This window comes from Chanos chanos, chromosome 5 (assembly GCF_902362185.1).
Source record: "Chanos chanos chromosome 5, fChaCha1.1, whole genome shotgun sequence".
In the NCBI taxonomy this organism is placed as follows: domain Eukaryota; kingdom Metazoa; phylum Chordata; class Actinopteri; order Gonorynchiformes; family Chanidae; genus Chanos; species Chanos chanos.
In genome coordinates, this window is record NC_044499.1 from 12,558,171 (window position 1) to 12,564,238 (window position 6,068).

A 6,068-nucleotide genomic window follows, 5' to 3' on the forward strand; every position below is an offset into this window, starting at 1 on the left:
CAACAATATTGAATATGGCTTTTTTTTTTGTCATATTCAACAATTATTATTCCTCATGTTTCAGTTAGTATTGTCTGTAAACGGTGTAAATGTTGACCAGTAGGAGCAGGCATGGATGTGCACCTACATGCAGTAGACGTCTGGTGGGGGGGGCATCCCCCTTGTTAGCAAAATAACCAAAATGCATCCCACTTGTTAACCTGCCATCCACCTATATAGGCTACTTTATAGTGTCAGGGCCATTGGGCCATCCCCCCTGTTCAAAAATAACAAATTATATGCTGCCCACATGTGTTAGTGACTGGTTGAGTATGTTTGAATTAACGAAATATTTGTTGTTCGAGCCAAAAGGAAGGTTGACTGTAAGCTACGAAACACGATCAATAAAGCAATAATGAGCTGTGAACAGAAGTTTATTAAACATACTACGAAATGTTACATTTATCCTCAAAGTACTATAGTAATTTTTGGAATATCAAAAAGTACATTGTCAGGTGGCAATTACCCATCAACAGCGTATTCAGAATATTTACACAAATTCCACACTGTCCAACCTACGGGAAGATGAGGCTAAATACGTGGCACAACGCCATCGTGAAGAACGTTCGTGTAAATTAATGTGTAAATTAGCTGTGCTTCTGTTAGATTTACACTGTGCACTATGTATTACACATAAAATATTAGAAAACGGATGTGTGTAACGCAGTCAACGGCATTACGAACTTTCCACGTATTATGTAACAGCCACACGTTTTAAAAAGTCGATGGAAAACGGCATGGTTGCATTTGAGTTAACCAAATAGGTATACCCTGTGGCCTGTGACTGCCACTCTGTGGATGATCGCAGTAACTGCGTATTCTTTGTCCATTCCTGAATAAAGATGTGCGCGCTTTCAAACCGGTGACGCACACGTTTACGTACAATCACAGTTATCCTGACCGGAAATGTATCTCCTTAACAGTTTTGCCTGATGAATGAGGATTTATCACATGTGTGGCTGTTATTGTTTGTTTGTATCAGTAAAGAAAAACTCCCTTGACAAAGGTTCCTTTGTGCAGGTGTGAACACTCTTATGTTTTAGCCCTTTGTTTAGACGAACACGGTTGTTCGTATGGTGAGGTTCATGATATCTATGGATGTTTAATGAAAAAAAAATTAAATGTCTATGCATTCATTTAAAAAATATTCAAATAGAGGAGTTTTCTCTTTACGTGGAGATAGTGTTTTATTTTTAATTACTCAAGTCACAACAATGTTGGACAAACGATAGCCTAAACAAAAGAAAGAAACAAATAAATGCCGAAAAAACGGTACCAGTTAGTTAGTATAGCTTTAAATAATTTAAATAGGTTAATCTATGTCATGCTGCAGTCGCTTCGCAGTATTCTCCATGAATTCATTAACGAGAAACACTTGACAGACTAATTTCATGCGCTTGTTTACGTCGGTCTTTGCCCTCGGGAACTCTTCAACTTTGTTCCTGTGTCATGTACTGCTGAAAAGGGTACATTCAGTAAGCTTAGGGACGTACTTTGAATGAATCTATCTTGGTTTGCCGAAGAAGACATTTTTCTAATTAAGGAGAGGATGCAAGCCAGAGTGCCTTATAAAGACATCACCATTTCCACAAAAAGTTGATTCACCGATTTTTGGGTTCCGTCTTAAATTCAGTCATTGATTTGTGATTCAGTTGTTTAGTTATGCATATCAACAAAACAGGGACTATCCAAAAGTGAAAAAAAATGAATGAATTACCCTGTAAGTTTTTTTAGACTTGAAAGCAGCGGTGAGCATACGTCAAGCTTTTAACGACCGAGATGGGCTCAGTAACATCAGCTCTAACGAGAACGCGCAACGCTTTAGTAAAAGTTGGCTCAGAACCACAGAGTGAACAGGAAAGAAGCCAGTCTGCTCCGGGATCCAGCCATGGAAGGAGAAAAAGTATCCGTTCGAATGTGTTCTCAAGTCAGCGAGGGAGACAGAGCACAAAGCAATCGCTGTCCGTGGTTCTGAACGCACAGGATAGTGCTGGAGCTACACAAACTTCACCGGCCGTGACACCATCAGCGGGCTGCAGCGCGAACGGTAGGTTTGAAAGTATGTGTTCTAAAGTGACAATATGTTGTATTTGTGGAATTTAAGATCTAAAACATACGATCAATGTAGAAGAAATCAACGATGCGTCGAAGGAACACTTTTAAAACTGACAGTATTGACAGTACTATGAGTGGGATATAGGCTACGGCAATTTCGCCAACACATTGTTTTGCTGATGAGTTGTAAGGTGAAATCAGCTCTTCCATTTATTTACAGAACTACATAATGAAGATTTTTCTTCTCACCAGTTTATAAAAAGTACTCTCTATGTTTTTAGTCCAGGTTGTTCGAGATAAAGGGCGGTGAAAGGCCAAAGCCTATTTTTTTAAAATAAGTTTTTCGAGGGATGTCAAATCAGTAAGCAAGTAGTAAGAATTTTACACACATATCTGAAAACTTCAGCCAAAAGTTAAATTATGTGCAATATTTCCTACTATTTGCAACTACATAAAAATAGTCTAAATTACTTTACTTTATTCTCATATGGTGTGACGAGAGAACGATGGGAGAATCGTTTTTGTCGTTTTAATTTCATTGCCCATTACTCTGATCTTTCTGCTAGTAGCCTACATCTTTATGGTTCATATAATAACCTTGCTAAAATGTTGTCTTTACGACCCAGACGTGAACCAGATGTCTGGTCAGCAGGAGCTCAGTTTAAACAAAAACACCTTTTGGGATATCAGCCATTTATCTGCAGATTAGAGAGTACAGGCACTTTGGCTAAGCATTAGAAAAAAAGCTTCACAGGAACACATTGCGGCACAATTGAAAACGGAATAGTCTGACGCATAATGAATGAGTGCTTTGAAGGCAGCAGATGCACGTGCGCTGTAAAGTGTTTCTAAACTTCCAGAGGAACTGTTTGATGTGAGCATAACAGCGTCTCTTGATGTAAAATGAAAAAACAAAATTAATGCTTGTAATATATGCATAAGCCTGCATCAAAGGGAATTTGTTTTGTATGCTCAAGAATGACCAACAACATGTTGATTTATGCTGTGTTGTGGTATTGTCTGAATCTTGACCAGTATCTCACACAATTCTACTGTGTCCCTCAAAATAGATAAAAAGGACACGGACACACATGTGCGTGCACCACACATGCTTGCTCTCTCTTTCCCTCCCTCTCTCTCTCTCTCTCTCTCTCTCTCTATCTCTATCTCTATCTCTGTCTCACTCTTTCTCAAGGAAAAGCCTATCTCTAGAGAGTGTCTAAAATATCACAAGGAGCCCTGTGTTCATTAGTTGCCATGGGCATGTGACAGTGGCACCTCCTGCAGTGATTCCCTACAGGTTCCCAATGTTAAGGTGTGTCTCTAAACCCCAGCCTCTCATCCCGTCAGTCTCCGGTGACTTAGTGACAAGGGGAGACTCCAAAACACAATGTACCTCACTGGACTTGTCACGCCCAAAATAAAGTTTGACAGCCTTCTGAAATACATAAGCCCCACAAACCCTTGGTTATTATAATGTATAGTGCATCATTGTATACTTCCACAGTGCTATGACACTGGTCTGTGTTTCTTTAAGGTGATGTTCTTCTCCTTTGTTCAGCATGGTGGGCTTCATGGAAGTCCTGCTCGGAGTAAACAACGCTTTTACATTGGTCCCTCAAATTTACCAGCGTTGACGTGAGTTGGGATGTGACAGAGAGACAATATATGTTGTGCATGATTATGAGACAGACTAATGGGGATTGATGCATCTCCGAGATGCTGTGTAAGTCTAGGAAGCACGAGAGGATAATGATAATCTCTCTCCACGGCAACCCTTATTATTACACTGGTGCATTAGGGGTAAGGAAAAAAGAGCGTCATAATGAGGGTGGGGGAATCTCTGTTGACATAAGTGAGTTAATGGAGTTGATGGAGAAAATAATCTGAGAACTATGTTCGTTGTGATGAAGCCTAGAAACACTTTGCAATGTGAAAATACCCCTGTGATGCTGCTCGAATTTGAGCATTGTTACATGTGACAAATCTCGAGGGTTTAGAGGCACTGACAATTTGGCTTCTTTGTGGAGCAATGTTTTTCAAGTGTCATATGATTATTGGTTTTTCTGATTCCTTTTTCCTGAGATGATGTTTCCATTGCTTTTCTCTGTCGTACCGCACAAACCGTATTCTAACATTGCAGAACGCTTCACGCAGGTAGAGTTTAACTCTCCTTAGTCAGGTTGCCACGTACTGTCAGCATAATTAGTGAGTGTTACCTTCTAAGTATTTTTACGTTCCACCTACTCAAAAAGTGTCAAAGAAATGAGGACTCCAAGTCTCCAAACTGTTTCAGTTTGATATCTTGCTGCGAGAGAAATGAATCCCTGCCAACTTTGATTTTGTAGTGGGAGGTTAAACTAAAAAAAAAAAAGCAACAAACTCTGAAGGTGCCCTGCAATGGCATATTTGACTCTATTTATATTAAATTAGATGACTCCACTCGTCAGGGCTGTTTCTGTGAGATAACAGGTTACTGTAAATATCATAATGGCCATGGATCATTTGGTATTAGCGAAAAAAAAAATTCTATGATTGTAAATGAAGAGGAACTGTTGATCAAGTGGCACTGAAAATGAATGAAAGAAAAGTGCAAAAATACAATTGCTGTGCAATATTTTGGTTTGCAACATGGAAATGCCATTGGGCATTTGAAATTCCCAGTTTAGTCCACAGGAAATATATGTGTATTAAACTGAGAGGAATTAAACTACCACCATAACATCTTCCACTCCTCTGAATGTCAAAACATTTCCCTTAGCTTGGAGACAGGAGCTAAGATTACCTTAAATGTCCCTCTAATGAGCATTTACAGGGAATACACGGAATCCCAGGTTGTGTTGAGTCTCTTAATTACGTGGATGTGTCACTGTGGTTACAACCATGAGGTACAGCATGTCCTGGAGAATAGACCCTTCCACCTCCTTTGTCTGGGAAACACTTTAATGAGCCCAGCTAACAATGCATATATCCATAATGATCTGCATGTCAAGTATGTGTACTGCCCCTGGTGTTGTGATAGACTTTGAGTTTGGGATTTGAGCTGAGAAAATGAGGAGAGAGGGTTGCTTTAAGAGAGCTTCAGAATGCTAGTTAATGATGATGTTTGTGAATATATTTCTGCTTCAGCAGAGATTACAGAATCGATACATTATGCTTACCGTTGTTTCTGAAGGCTCACTGCCCCCTGATGGTTAAAAAACACCTCAGTGTGAAATCCTTCAAAACAAAACTAAACTAAAATGCGGAATTGCAGACTTTATAAATGATTTCTGACTCATTTTACAGAACTCAAATTTCAGAAAAAAACATTTTTGGGTGAAAGCATGAGTAAAAGATACTTATAGCAAAGGCTCATCACAACAACAAACCATAAGACATTGCTGACCTGGGACAAATAAATTATTGCTGTGTTTTTAAATAGAAAGTTGGCAACTGATTAAAGTCAAATGTACAAAAAATTCTTTTCATAAATAAGAACATGAATAGATCATTTGCTCATATCTAGATTATTGTCATTTTGGATAAGGTCAAAAACATTAACTTATTTTGGAAGAATGCTTTCCGAATTCAAAACGACTGACATCATACTGCAATTTCAGGGGAAAGCCCTGTATTGTTCAGACTCATTTTTGACAGTTAGTTTGTGCTACCGTTATATGAGTTAAAAATGTCTCATAAAAATGAGCGTATTCTGTTGGTATTTCATTTCTGAAGCCAAAAAGTTTTCATTGAAGAATATATTCTAAAACAAGAGGCATATTCACTTATTACACAATTTTTATCACAGTTAGAATGTATAGAGACAAATATATAAGTATTCTTGAATATACTGAGTATTGTGTTTGTTACCATCTGTGCTTTTATTTAATCATAATGAAAGTATTATCAACAACACTGTGCTACATTCTTAACAATGCAAGTGACTGGTGGGGGCAATATTTTTATTCCAAATGTCTTTTTCATATCCAAGT